Genomic DNA, 15,876 nt, shown 5'->3' on the forward strand with positions numbered 1-15,876 from the left:
TTGCTTGGAGAAGGACGTTCCAGCAAAACATTCTTTTGCTGCTCGACTATGCTCTGGGCCACCCCTATTCATGGATGACTTTCATCCCAACATCAAAGTACTGCATCTGTCACCGAACACTACGTTGCTCATCCAACCTATGGACCAGGGAGTTATAGCGACTTTCAAGAAATATTATTTATGTCACACTTTTTGTCAGGCAGTAAAGGTAAGTGACAAATCAGGAACAACCTAGGGACAACTTTGGAAGGACTATAACATCTACAAGACCATAAAAAACATTGACTTTGCTCGGTGTGAGGGTATGGCGGTCACCATGAATGGGGTTTGGAAGAACCTCTGCCCACAGTTTGTTCATGATTTTTGTGGATTTGAGAAGGTAGATCAGAAGTCTGAAGAGGTCTTCAGCAACGTAGTGACCCTCAGTGAGAAGCTGGAGCTAGATCTGCAAGAGGACGATTTCATTGAACTCCTTGCTGTGCAACATGACGAGCTTACTGACGGAATTGCAGGCCCAGAGAAAGGATGAAGAGGGGCAGGAGGAAGAAGAAGTAACTGAAGAACTGAAGAGATTCACGACACAGAAAATGGCAAGGGAATCTTCGTTATTTGAGGAAGCACTGTTAGCTTTTGAGGCACAGGACCCGAACCTAGAATGGGACCCAAAGGTGGCAGCAGCCATTCAGAATGCAATCCAGTGCTACCTTGTCATCTATGATGAGAAAAAAAGAGCTACTGCCCAGACATCAATGGATCATTCTTTCAAGAGGGTAGGTAGAATTAAATCCAGCAAGGAACCAGAACCTTTGCCATCAACGTCAGGTATGAGTGAAATTGCAGCTTGCCCTCTGTCTCCTACTGCTGATAATCCTTCACCTCTACCATCTCCCACCTCCTCTCCCTCCTCCAATCAGTAACTCTTCTCGCCTGTTCCCTCGATGCCAGCCCGAGTATCCTAGCTGTTGTACTGTATTATTGTACTTTTCAAGTTACTGTACTGTAAGATTAAAAATGTTTTCTTTGTTTTTGTGCTTGTTTTTTATGTATTGTTTGCATGAAAAGTATTATAAACCTATTACGGTACCATACCATATAGCCGACTGTGTAAGTTGGGTACCTAGGCGAACTTTGTTGGACTTACAAACAAATTGGACTTACAAACGCACTCTTGGAACAGAACTTGTTCATATGTAGGAGACTTACTGTAAAAGCAAAAAAGAAACAGGACCTAATCAAACTTACAAGCTTTTGCACAGCAAAGGAAACCATAATCAAAATGAAAATACAACTTATGGACTGGGAGAAAATATTAGCAAATGATGAGACTGACAAGGACTTAATTTCCAAACTATACAAACAGCTCATACAACTCAATAACAAAATAACAAATAACTCAATGGAAAAATGGGTAGAAGATCTAAATAAACATTTCTCCAAAGAAGACATACAGAGAGCCAATAGGCACATGAAAAGATGCTCATCATCACTAATTATTAGAGAAACGCAAATCCAAATTACAATGAGGTATCACTTCACACTGATCAGAATGGCCATCATTTCAAAAAATCTACAATTAACAAATGCTGGAGGGGGTATGGAGAAAAGGGAACCCTTCTACACTGTCGGTGGCCAGGTAAGTTGGTGCAGCCACTATGGAAAACAGTATGGAGGTTCCTCAAAAAAACTATAAAGAGAGTTGCCATATGATCTAGCAATCCCACTTGTGGACATATATCTAGACAAAACTATAATTCAAAAAGATACATGAAACCCTATGTTCATAGCAGCACTATTTATAATAGCCAAGACATGGAAACAACCTAAATGTTCATTGAAAAATGAATGTATAAAGAAGGTGTGGTATACGTATACAATAGATATTACTCAGACATAAAAAAGAATGAAATAATGCCATTTGCAGCAACATGGATGGACCTAGAGATAATGATACTAAGTGAAGTAAGTCAGAGGGAGAAAGACAAATACCATATAATATCACTTATATGTGGAATCGAAAACAGGACACAAATGAACATGTCAGCGAAATAGAAACAAACACACAGATATAGAAAACAGAGTTGTGGTTGCCAAGGAGAGAGTGAAGGAAAGATTGGGAGTTTTGGAATAGCAGAAGCAAACTATTCTACATAGGATGGACAACCCACAAAGACCTACTGTATAGCACAGGAAACTATATTCAATATCTTGTGATAAACCATAATGGAAAAGAATATACATAGATATATAGATATACATATATATATAGATATATAGACAGAGATAGATATAGATATATATCTAAATATCTATATATATATATAAAACTGAATCACTTTGCTGCACAGCAGAAATTGATACAGCAATGTATAAAGGCTGCAGAGGGTGTGGAGAAAAGGGAACCCTCCTGAACTGTTGGTGGGAATGTAAACTGATATAGCCACTATGGAGAACAGTATGGAGATTCCTCAAAAGCTAAAAACAGAACTACCATATGACCCAGCAATCCCACTACTGGGCATATACCTGGAGAAAACCATAATTCGAAAAGATACATGTACCACAATGTTCACTGTAGCACTATTTACAATAGCCAGGACATAGAAGCAACCTAAATGTCCATCGACAGATGAATATATAAAGAAGATGTGGCACATCTATACAATGGAGTATTACTCAGCCATAAAAAGGAACAAAATTGAGTTATTTGTAGTGAGGTGGTTGGACCTAGAGTCTGTCATACAGAGTGAAGTAAGTCACAAAGAGAAAAACAAATACCGTACGCTAACACATATATATGGAATCTTGAAAAATGGTACTGACGAACCTAGTGACAGGGCAGGAATAGAGACACAGATGTAGAGAACGGACTTAAGGACACAGGGGGTAAGGGGAGACAGGGACGTAGGGAGAGAGTAGCCCTGACATATATACACTACCAAATGTAAAATAGCTAGTGGTAAGCTGCCGCATAGCACAGGGAGATCAGCTCGGGGCTTTATGTCCCCCAGAGGGGTGGGATAGGGAGTGAGGGAGGGCGGCTCAAGAGGGGGGGGATATGGGGAATATATGTATACATATAGCTGATTCACTTTGTTGTAAAGCAGAAACTAATACAGTGTTATAAAGCAATTATACTCCAGTAAACATGTATTTTAAAAACCCACAACATTGTAAATCAACTACACTTGAAAATATTTCTTAAGTGCAAAAAATTTTCTGAATGTAAGTTTTATTGTGTGTGTGTACCACAGGTTCAATATATATGAATTATGTCAAATTGATTACATTGCTTTTCAAAATAAAGAATTTTTGATATTTTACATCAGCTTCATATTATAAATGCAAAAAAAACTATATTTTTTTTTCTAAAGTTCAGAAATAGCCATTTTGCTCATTCGGTATACTATAAACCACTAACTATTAAAAAGGGATTCGTGACCTCTTCCTTCCAAAGAAATATTTCTCCACTCACACAAGTTTAATAGAATGTTCCGCCATGAACTGACTTCCCGAGACACGAGATTTGCATCCTGAAATCTCTTTCTTGCAAAAATGTCCAATTAGCATCCTAGCATTACAGAAAGGAAATGCTTTTTTCCAGATCTCAAATTCCATACAACTTTAGTCAAGACATCATGTATGGGCTTCCCTGGTGGTGCAGTGGTTGAGAATCTGCCTGCCGATGCAGGGGACTCGGGTTCGAGCCCTGGTCTGGGAAGATCCCACATGCCACAGAGCAACTAGGCCCGTGAGCCACAATTACTGAGCCTGCACGTCTGGAGCCTGTGCTCCGCAACAAGAGAGGCCGCGATAGTGAGAGGCCCGCGCACCGCGATGAAGAGTGGCCCCCACTTGCCGCAACCAGAGAAAGCCCTCGCACAGAAACGAAGACCCAACACAGCCATAAATAATTAATAAATAAATAAATAAATAAATAAATAAACAAACCCAGAGTTTAAAAAAAAAAGACATCATGTATGTTTTTTTTTCACACACACAGACTGTATTTTATTTTTACAAGAGATAAGTCAACTGACACCAAGCATTGTAAATGGATGACCACAACAAAAGCAACAATGATTGCAATTACCAAACACGAAACACACTCATACTATGTCATAATATTGACATTCAGTCCAGTAATCCTCCACTGTAACAGCTCCTTAACTTTGCAGTGAAAGACATCAGGTATTTTTAAATAATCAGCACTCACCTGAGGTCTTTAAAAATCAACATAAACATAATTTTGTGTTCTCTTTCATTTATTCTGGTTCTAAGTGGTCATTTCTAAACGAAAGTATTTAAGTATGTTAACGTCATCTTATAACATCATATTTCAAATGACTACCGTGTCTCCAAAGATGAAATATGAGGAACTCACAATTAGGCTCTCCAAAGTTTTGCTCTCTGAATGTGTATGACCCTTCTGCTGAACTCCACACTGTTCATTATTCTCTGAGAATATTCTTTTCCTTGTATGGTCATCTCACATGCTCTTTCATTTCATGAAGTTTTTTCCTACAATATTATGCCTAGTTTATTTCTGAGAATATGCATTATTTCAGAATGATATTTATAGACACAAAGACTTCTCTATAATTCCCTGAGAGTTTCAAGAACTCCTTCTTCTTTTTTTTTTTAATACCTAGATTCTGAAGCTCTCCACAAAGCATTACTAAACTTGCATTTACATAAGTATCTACATATTAATCACACATTAATGCATTTACAATTGTATTATGATTTATTGCTAATTTTGGAGCATAAACATAGCTGTCTTATTTACCACCCTCTTGGAAATCACTTTAATATTTGCACTTAGGACTTGAAAGAGAATGGATAAATAAAAACCTGAACAATATGCAAATACAATTTATATATTTCTCATAAAATTAGGTGATTATCTAACCTTTATCCAGAAAAAAAGAAGAGCCCAGATACTCTGCAGGCATGATCCTCGAGAATGTGTGGTCTTCCAGCAGGAAAACATGCAGTAATCCATGTGGCAGAGTTTACCTGTGACCAGCTGGGGTTAGTGACCTATGCATTCCTTACATGCAACATATCAGGAGTGGAAAAAGGGAATTTGTCCGTTGTGGCAATAGGTATAATGAAGATTTGTAGCAGGTCATGCCCATATATTCAACACAGGCACAATCAAAAGTTTGCTCAATTCTGGTAGATCTAAGTCTGTATCTGTTACCTTGTCTTTAACGAGGAAATGTCAGAACTGACTTACAAAAAAAAAGTGTTTTGTTTGTTTGTTTGTTTTAATTAGAGTCACGATGAGTAAGACAGAGCTCAGAACAGCTAATGTGACTTAGTGATTCTCTCATCAGGAAATACAGTTTCTACTTCCTTGTTTATTCTCCACATCCTGTAGTAAGTAAAGTTTCAATGAAAGATAAATCTACAGGGTGAAAAGAAAAGAAAACTTACATGTGTTGATAAGATCATTTTGACAGGTTTTACCACGTATGTCAGTGTTTCTGGGGATGGACACAAGCCAGAGCTCCCTATTCTGACATTTTCACTGATGTCATCCCCTTGATCCTCAATTTGAAAGTGGATAAAAATGTTTTCTATGTTTTCTTATTTAAGAAATTAAATAAAGAATGCTTTCTAGACATGATCCTCTAATGATTTTCAGTCAGTGGTCATCAACAGAGGAAAAGCACAGAATCTCATCCCCACAAAAGGGTGACATTCAGTCAGGTAAGAAAATTCTCCCCGAAATCAGAGCTTCATCTTTAACATGCAATCAAAGGCTTTCACAGGTTCTTCATCACTCTCCACTCGGCCCTACCATATGGGATTGGCTCTGAGAATCTCACATCAGATGACTGACAAACATGTCATAGTACACTGATCTGGTACCAGATCCTGCCTCTCTTAATGATCTCCCGCAGGGACATTGGAATATTCTAGGATATTTCCTGGAGCCCTCTATTCTACACAGGTTCTACTTCCAAGTAGAAACAGGAGCTTGGATTCTCACTGGGACCCCTGCTCTGTCCAACCAACCTCTCTAGAAATATGATGTTCTAATCTCTCCTGATTAGAACATTTCAAGGTCTCTCCCTGTGCTAATTTAGTAAAGGTAAAAGAGAAACAAGAAAGAGCAAACTATGCAGGGAGCAATATATAAGATTCCTTTACTTAATGTATTTACTTGATATACCCAAATATTGAGAAATATAGATTCATTTCATAATGGTCAAGAAAAGAGGAGGAGGAACCTCCATGCCAACAGTATATATAAAATGGAATCAATATTGCATAAGCTCCAGCTTAAGCTTAGCTACGAGGTACTAACTCTTCTCATAAAGAAGCAATAGTTCTCCATCATTTGAAGCACACTGAGGACTCAGACAGCTGGACACTGAGGGTGTAGTCTCCTCACTCGAATTCTGTACCTGCATCACAGAGCCATGAAATATTCCCAAAGAATTATTAAGGATGAGGGGGGAGCCGAAATAAAAAAGATGAATCCATAGTCTGTCCTGCCATCTGTTCTGCTGGATATTACCACCATCTTGGCCCAATATGACCTTCCCACTTCTCTCTGGGCCTCCCTACTTTCCACCTCCATCCTCTCATTATATCTTACCTACACTTGGGAACGACTCTAGTTGTTCCACTTATCTTTATCAACAAGTAATCCAAATAGCAACTGTGTATATAACTCCTTAAAAACCTCAGGTCTGACTCAGTAATAATACATGACCTTCGAAGTCAAAAGTTTTCCTACTTCCCTTTATTATTTTTTTTCTAATTTCCATGTACTTACACTCTTAAGACCTCCACTGTTCTCAGGTTCGTCTTCCCTGCAAAATCTGTCAACCTAGACATAGACTTAAGTACCACCCTCTAATTATCTCCTAGGGAATCCAGTTTTTAAAAAAGCCTCAGCAAGCCTTATGGACTTTATTAAAGACTCTTTAAGATAACCCATGGGAGATAGCAGTACACCCACAGATATCTATCTAATACACCCTCAGAGTAATTTTTTTTCTTTTTTATAAAGTCTCTTCTGGCCAATGAAGACTCTCAGCTCTTCTTCTTCAACATATGCAGTGTCTCACCCTTCTGATTACTCTCTGCTCTATCCCAGGTCCACTCCCTTTCCTGATATTACATTCTTTCCCAATTTTGTATGTTGGTAAAATCAAATAACATAAAATATAACATGTTAATTACTATAAAGTGCACCGTTCAGTGATATTAAATACATTCATATTATTGGGCGATCAACATCACCATTTATCTTTCTAATTCTTTTCTACGTTTTAAAACTGTAACTCTATGTCCTTTAAACATAACTTTCCTTTTTGTTCCATAACCACCTGAAAAGCATCATTACCCTCCCAATTTCTATGGTTTTGACTACACTAAGTACCCCATATAATTGAAATAAGTAGTTGTATTGTTATGACTCACTAAAAGTCACAAAAATGGCATTTTGGGTAGCTAAATTTCCTCAAGATTCATCCATGTTGTAGCATATTCCTAGATCTTTTCCTTCTTAACACTGAATAATATTGTATTATATGGGTATACCACACTTTGCTTATCCAGGAACTAGTGGATGAACACAGGTTGCTTTCATATTTTAGCTACTGTCATTATTACTGCTCTAAACACTGGAGTACAAATATTTCTTTAAGACGCTGATTTCAATACCTTTGGGTATACCTCATAGTAAAATTCCTGGATCATGTAGTAATTCTATTTTTCAATATCTGAAAAATTGCCATACTCTTTTGCAAAGCAGCTGTATCATTCTACATTCCCTCTGACATAGCACAATGGTTCCAACTCCCTCACATCCTCACTGATACTTGTTTTCTGCTTGTGTATGTGTGTGTGTGCTTGTGTGTGTATGCACGCACACGAATATATAAACATGCATTTAGTGATATGGAGCATCTATTCAAGTGCTTAGTCATTTGTACATCTTTTTGAAGAACCATCTATTCAAGTCTTTTATCCATTTTTGAATCAGGGTGTTTGCTTTTTGTTCAGTTGTAGGAGTTCTCTGTATATTCTGAATAGAAATCTCTTGTCAGATAGATGGCTTTCAAATATTTTCTCCCATCTTGTGGGTTGCCATTTTATTCTGTTTACATTTCTTTGATACACATTTTTTTTTAATTATGTACTGCAAATTGTTTATTTTTTTGTTAGCTGTACCTTTGTTGTTCCTTCGTTTCATATTGAGGAAAATGCTGCCAAATCCAATGTCATGAAGCTCTTGTCCTGTGTCTTCTTCTAAGACTTTTTATTTTATTAGGTCTCATATTTAGTTTCTTGATACGTTTTCATTAATTTTTGCATATGATGTTAGGTAAGGGTCCATCTTCCTTCTTTTGCATGTTGACCACAAGACTTCTCAGCACCATTCGTTGAAAATACTATCCTTTCTACTTTGAAAACTCGTGGCAACTTGTCAAAAATCATTTGGTCATATATCAGGGTTTATTTCTGGGTGTTCTATTCTATTCTATTGGTCTTGAATAAGGGAGAAAATAGTATAACCTATCCAGGTTGATGAAGAACATAAAGAAAGACCAGGACTGAGAATTAGGAGGGCAATATAAAACAGCAGGGAGTAAAAGACAGTGTGAGAGAAGATCTTGTATTTGCGAGTTCATGGAAATAGGATCATGTTAAAACCACTAAACGCCTGACTTTGAACAATACGGTAAATGTGCCAGCAAGAAACATAACACTTACCCATCTCTGGGAAATATAGTATGGGCATAAAGATAAACTACACACAAATATATTAAAAAGGGAAGGGTTTTCATGGTGTGAGAATATTGTGGGGTTTGAAATACAATTTACTTCTGTTCTACCATTGTCTCTAAAATTTATCAAAGTGTATATACAAGTAATTCCAATTCTGGTAATGTGCTTGACAAGTTTATATATGAACTTCAGCAGACCAGTAAATGTACATTCATAGTAGGACTGTTCCCTAAACCAAAAAACAAAACACAAAAACTGCAAAGACTAGAGTTCACTTTGTCAACACACATACAGATGCAATGATGGTTAACGGTCTGAAAACAGAAGGTGAGCATGGGTGCAAGAGGTTAATCCCCAGGCTGGGGTGGGGTGCAGAGTTTGAGGGTAACACAGGTAGAAAAGGCTTTTGTCCTATCCTTGATTTTTGAGGTATGGAAATTCACAGGTCACTACCTTCATTTCAAACTGAATGAATGCACTATTCAATTTTTTTAAACAGGCGAAGTAAACATGAGTGATAATAAATTTCAAACTGTTGCTAATCAAATAAGATACTAAGAAAACTTAAATAATATGATTTAAGAATGAAGTGGAGAGATTGTCCAACATGGTAGCATTCAAAGACCCAGAGCTTGTATGGAGGTTCCTTAAAAAACTACAAATAGAACTACCATACGACCCAGCAATCCCACTACTGGGCATATACCCTGAGAAAACCATAGGTCAAAAAGTGTCATGTACCACAATGTTCATTGCAGCTCTATTTACAATAGCCAGGACCTGGAAGCAACCTAAATGTCCATCGACAGATGAATGGATAAAGAAGATGTGGCACATATATACAATGGAATATTACTCAGCCATAAAAAGAAATGAAATGGAGGTATTTGTAATGAGGTGGATGGAGTTAGAGTCTGTCATACAGAGTGAAGTAAGTCAGAAAGAGAAAAACAAATACAGTATGCTAACACATATATACGGAATCTAAGGGGAAAAAAAAGGCCATGAAGAACCTAGTGGCAAGACGGGAATAAAGACACAGACCTACTAGAGAATGGACTTGAGGATATGGGGAGGGGGTGGGGTGAGATGTGACAGGGTAAGAGAGTGTCATGGACATATATACACTACCAAATGTAAAATAGATAGCTAGTGGGAAGCAGCCGCATAGCACAGGGAGATCAGCTCGGTGCTTTGTGACCACCTAGAGGGGTGGGATGGGGAGGGTGGGAGGGAGGGAGATGCAAGAGGGAAGAGAAATGGGAACATATTGTATATGTATAACTGATTCACTTTGTTATAAAGCAGAAGCTAACACACTATTGTAAGGCAATTATACTTCAATAAAGATGTTTAAAAAAAAAAAAAAAAAAAAAAAAAAAAACAAAGACCCAGAGCTTGATGCCTCTCATGGGCACACCAAAGTCACAACTGTTTACAGAACAGCTATTGATGGAAAAGGCCGGGACCTACCATAAAAGATGTTTTACAGCTAAAGATATAAGGAAGGCACCTCGACAAGACAGAAAGGAAGGGCAAAATCTCAATAGAGTCAAGACCCATACCACCAAGTGGGTGGCCCACAAATGGGAGAATAATTACAATTTCAGAGGTGCTCCCAGGTAGCAAGGGGTATGAAGCCAACATCAGGCTCCCAAGCCCAGGGATCCTGTGCTGGAAAGAAGAGTCCCTAGAAACTTGGGCTTTGAAGACCAGTAGTGCTTATTTTCCAGAGAGCCAGAGGGTTGTGGGAAATAGAGATTCCACTCTTAAAAGATGCTCACAAAATCCCACATGATCCGAGAATCAGAACAGAAGCAGTCATTTGAAAGGATCCCGGGTCACACCTACCTCCTGATCTTGGAGCGTCTCCCAGAGAGGCAAGAGGCAACTACAGCACAGCCTCAGGGACAGAGACACTGGCAGCAGCCACTCGGGGGAGCTCCTTCTACCTCGTGGACGCTGGTACCAGCAATCATAATTTCAGAATCCTCCCTCTAGCTTATCAGCCTCAGGACCGAGCCCCACCCATTTCCACCAGACTATAGACACAAGTACTAGGATGCTGCAGGCCAAGCAACTAACTGAGCAGGGACATAGCCCCATCCACCAGCAAAGAGGCTGCCTTCAGATCCTCTCAGTGCACAGCTGCCCCTGGACATGGGTCCAGCCACCAAAAGCCCCAGGACCAGCCTCCACACCTCAGTGGACAGGCACCAGCCCCGGAGTCCCCGGCCCCTCCGACACGTGAGCCTGCTCTGGCCTTGGAGTCAGCCTCACCATCGGCAGGTGACAACTGCACAGGGACTGGATGGAGCTTGGACCTACCGAACAGCAAACCTGCTCGAGCAGTGGGATCAGCCTCATACACCAACAGGCACACACCAGCTCCAGGAATACCACAGCCCAGCAGCCTGTGTGACCAGAACACTCACTTGTGGGCCAGAAGCAGCCATGGACTCAGCTGGGTCCTGCCCTGCCCATCAGAATGCCAACACAAGATTAGGGACACCCCCGGCCCTGCAGAGAGCTGTGTCAGGAACAGTGATCCAACACCAACTCTGTGGCTCCTGGGCCCTGCAGCCAGAACGCAGAACCTCTCTCTTCCTCCCAGTAGCCAGCATAGCCCCAGAACCAGTGACTGGGCACTAGCCCTGATACCACCTGGACTGCAATTCTACCCATAAGTGAACCAGCACCAGATTTGGTGTCCCCCCGAGTTGTGCAGCCAGCTGCCTTATGATTTAGTCTCACCAAGCAGCACAGACAGCCTCCATACAAGGCAGAGCCTGGCAGACAAGCAGTCTGGGGGCAGCCAAGCCTACCAGACCACCCACAGTAGTCAGCCCACCACAGCAGAAGAGCCCAAGCAGCCCACATAGGGGGTACACCTAGAATATATAGCTCTAGTGACCAGGGGAGAGGGGGCTGCTGGGACCCATAGGACCTCTCCTACAAAAGGCCACTTCTGCAAGGTCAGGAAATGTAACGAACCTACTACATACGTAGCAATAAAAACAGCAAGTTAAGAAAAATGAGGTGACACAGAAACACGATCCAAATGAAGGAACAAGATAAGAACTCAGAAGAAAATCTAAGTGAAGTGGAGATAGCCAATCTCCTCAACAAAGGGTTCAAGGTAACGACTGTAAAGATGATCAAAGAACTCAGGAGAAGAATGGACGACCAGAGCAAGAAGTTAGAAGTTTTTTAAAAAGAGTTAGACCATTAAAGAACAACAAAACAGAGATGAGGAATACAATAACTGAAATGAAAAATACATTAAAGGAAACTACCGTAGGCTAAATGATACAGAGGAGTGAATCAGAAAACTGAAAGACAGAGTACTGGCAACCACTGAAGATGAATGGTAAAACAACAGATTAAAATGAAATGAGGAAAGTCGAACAGACTTGTGAAACAACATCAAGTGTACTAATATTTGCATTATACTGGTCCCAGAAGCAAAAAGGAAAGAGAAAGCAGTGTAGAACATACCTGAAGACATAAGAGCTGAAAACTTCCCTAACCTGGGAAAGAAAAGAGACATCCAAGTCCAGTAAACACAGTAAGGCCAAAACAGGATCAACCCAAAGAGGACCACACCAAGACTCATTGTAATTAAAATGGAAAAAAAATAAAGATAAAAAGACACTCTTAAAAGGAGCAAAGGAAAAGCAACAAGTTACAAACATGGGAACTTGCATAAAGTTATCTGCTGACTTTTCAGGATAACCTCTGCATGCCAGAAGGGAGTGGCATGGTATATTTAAAGTCATGAAAGGGAAAAGCCCATAACCAAAATTACTCTACCCAGCAAGGCTCTCCTTCAGATTTGATGGTGAGATCTAATGTTTTACAGAGAAGCAAAACTAAAAGGGCTCAGCATTGCCAAACCAGCCTCATGAGAAATATTAAAGGGGCTTTTCTAAGTGAAAAAGAAAAGGCCACGATTGAAACATAAAAATTAGGAAAGGAAACTCACTAAAGGAAAAACCTCATTGGTTAAGGCAAATATTCAACAAAGGTAGTAAATCAACCATGTACACAGCTAATAGGAAGGATGAAAGAAAACAGTAATAAAATCATCTATATTCACAATAAAAAGTTAAGGGACACACAAAACAAGTAGATGTAAAATATAAGGTCAAATTCAGTAACTGTGGGGGAGGAGAGTAACAATGCAGGGCTGGTAGTGTCCATGTGAAATTAAGAGCTCAGCAACTTAAATAATCACACACACACACACACACACACACACACACACACACACACACACACAAAACTGAAAGAAATCCAAACATAATACTAAAGATAGTCCTCACATCACAGATGAAGGGAATAAAAGGGGAAGAAAAGAACACTGAAGAAATTAAAGAGGGATTCTAAAAATACCCAAGACAAATGAAAATGAACACACAATGATGCAAAATCTATGGGACACAGCCAACGCAGTTCACGGTGGGAAGTTATAGTGATACGAGCTTATTCTTAGGAAACAAGAAAAATATCAAATAAACAACCTAACATTACACATGAAGGAATTAGAAAAAGAAGAAAAAACAAAACTCAAAGCTGTCAGAAAGAAAAATTAAGAAAACTATACCATACGCAATCACATCAAAAAGAATAAGATACCTAGGAATAAACACACCTAAGCAGGTAAAAGACATGTGCTCAGAAATCTATCAGCCATTGGTGAAAGAAGTTGAAGACAACACAAAAAGATGGGAAAACATAGCATGTGCATGGACTGGAAGAATTAATACTGTTAAAATAACCATACTACCAAAGACAATCTACAGATTTAATGCAATCCCTATCAGAATACCAAAGCATTTGCACAGAACTTGAAAAAGTCATTTTAAAATTTGTATAGAAACACAAAGACCCCAAATAGCCAAACAATCTTGAGAAAGAACACAGCTGGAGGCATCACGCACCTTGACTGCAGACTATACTGCAAAGCAACGGTAATCAGAGAGAATTGTACCGGAGCAAAAACAGACACAAAGATCACTGGAAGAGAATAGAGATCCCAGAAATAAGCCCACACACTTATATTTAATTGATTTATGACAAAGCAGGCAATATGGAGAAAAAACTGTCTCTTCAATAAGTGGTACTGGGGAAACTGGTCAGCTACATGGAAAAGAATAAAATTAGATTATTTTAGCACACCATATATAAAATAGATGCAAAACTGAATAAAGACCTAAATGTAGGACCAGAAACCATAAAACCCCTAGAGGAAAATCCAGAACATTCTTCAACATAAATGATAGCAACAGTTTTAGGTTCAGTCTACTAAGGCAAATGAAACAAAAGCAAAAATAAACAAATGGGACTTCACTAAACTTAAAAGATTTTGCACAGCAAAGGAAACCAAAGACAAAATGAAAAGACAACCTGCTGAAGGAGAGACAATATTTGCACATGATAAGAGGTTAACACCAAAAAGATGACCAAGCAAGGGTTCACATCTAAACTACAGAAACAGCACATACAACTCAATATCAAAAAAACACCCAAAATCTTTTTTTAAAAAATGAGAAGACCTAAATAGACATTTTTCCGAGGAAAAACTACATATAGACAGCCAGAACTCACAAAGATGCTAAACATAGCTAATCGGCAGTAAAATGCAAATCAAAACTATGAGATATATCACCTCAGTCTTGTCAGAATGGCTGTCATCCAAAAGATCACCAATAACAAAGGTTAGTGAGGATGTGGAGAAAGGGAAACTCTTGTACACTCTTGATGTGAATGTGAAGTAGTGCAGCTACTGTGGAAAGCAGAATGGAGGTTCCACAAGAAACTAAAAATAGAACTACCATAATATCCAGCAGTTTCACTGTTGGGTATATCAGAAGAAAACAAAAACACTATTTCAAAAAAAATAACTGCACACCAATGTTCATAACAGTGTTATTTGCCATAGCCAAGATATCGAGTCAAACTAAGTGTTCATCAATAGGTTAGTGGATAAAAAAGATTTTTTATGATGACTTCAGCAAAAAATGAAATTTTGCCATTTGCAAGAACATGGATGGACTTGGAGGGTATTATGCTTAGTAAAAAGAAGCCACAGAAAAAACAAGCGTGGTACGTTATGAGAAAAAAAGCATGGTATGTTATGAGAAAGCAAGCATGGTATGTTATCACTTACACGTGGCATCTAAAAAATTGAATACAACAACAACAAAAAAAAAAAAAACAGACTCACAGATTAAAGAACAGACTAGTGGTTACCAGCAGGGAGACATAGGGTGGAGGAGCAAAATAGTGGGAGGAGGTTTTGAGGTACAATCCACTATGTATAAAATCAATAATCTACAGTGGTGTACTGTATAGCATGGGGAATATAGCCACTCTTTTATAATAACTATAAATGGAGAAGAACCTAAACATTTATGAATCACTATGTTGTACCTCTGAAACTAATATAATAATGTAAATTAACTATAGATCAATAAAATATAAAGTAAGAAACAATAAAGGGGAGACAGATTATTAAATAGAAATCAATTAAATAAACACACGTTTTGGAAATCAAGGAATTAAAAAACAACACGTAAGACACAACATTGGCATTTAAAGTGTACAATCTATTTATTTAAAAGAAATCATTTAAGTGGTAAAAAATGGTACCCATTCTTAAAATTTTGTATATCTAGGATAAATTATTATCTACAAAAATGTTACAAATATTCACTCAAAAAGAAAGAGAAAATTTGGATAAACCCATTTTAGTATACAAATTTGATATCAAAGTCTCTATGTAAAATTGATCTGAATAAGTTCTGCTAGCCATTTCTAGTTTCTTTGTGATGTAAAATCTTTTAAAGCATAAAAATCAGCCTTTCTACATTATTCAGACAAGCGGTGCCGCAACTCCAGCCGGGACTCTGCACTTCCCCCTCCCTGATTCTCCAGAAGAGCAGGTGGCCCCCCTCTGAGGGCAGGGGCAAGACCACGGACCAAGTCCCCCTGCACTAAGGCGCTACTGGAAGCTCTTCCTGAACAGCAGTGCTGGCTTGGAGCGAACCCGTGCACCGCCAAAGCTGGTCTCATCCTGCAGCTGAGGGACGCAGGCTTTAAGTCAGCTGCCTTGGCTTTAAA

Source organism: Balaenoptera borealis (assembly GCF_965194805.1).
Source record: "Balaenoptera borealis genome assembly, chromosome: 12".
Lineage (NCBI taxonomy): Eukaryota > Metazoa > Chordata > Mammalia > Artiodactyla > Balaenopteridae > Balaenoptera > Balaenoptera borealis.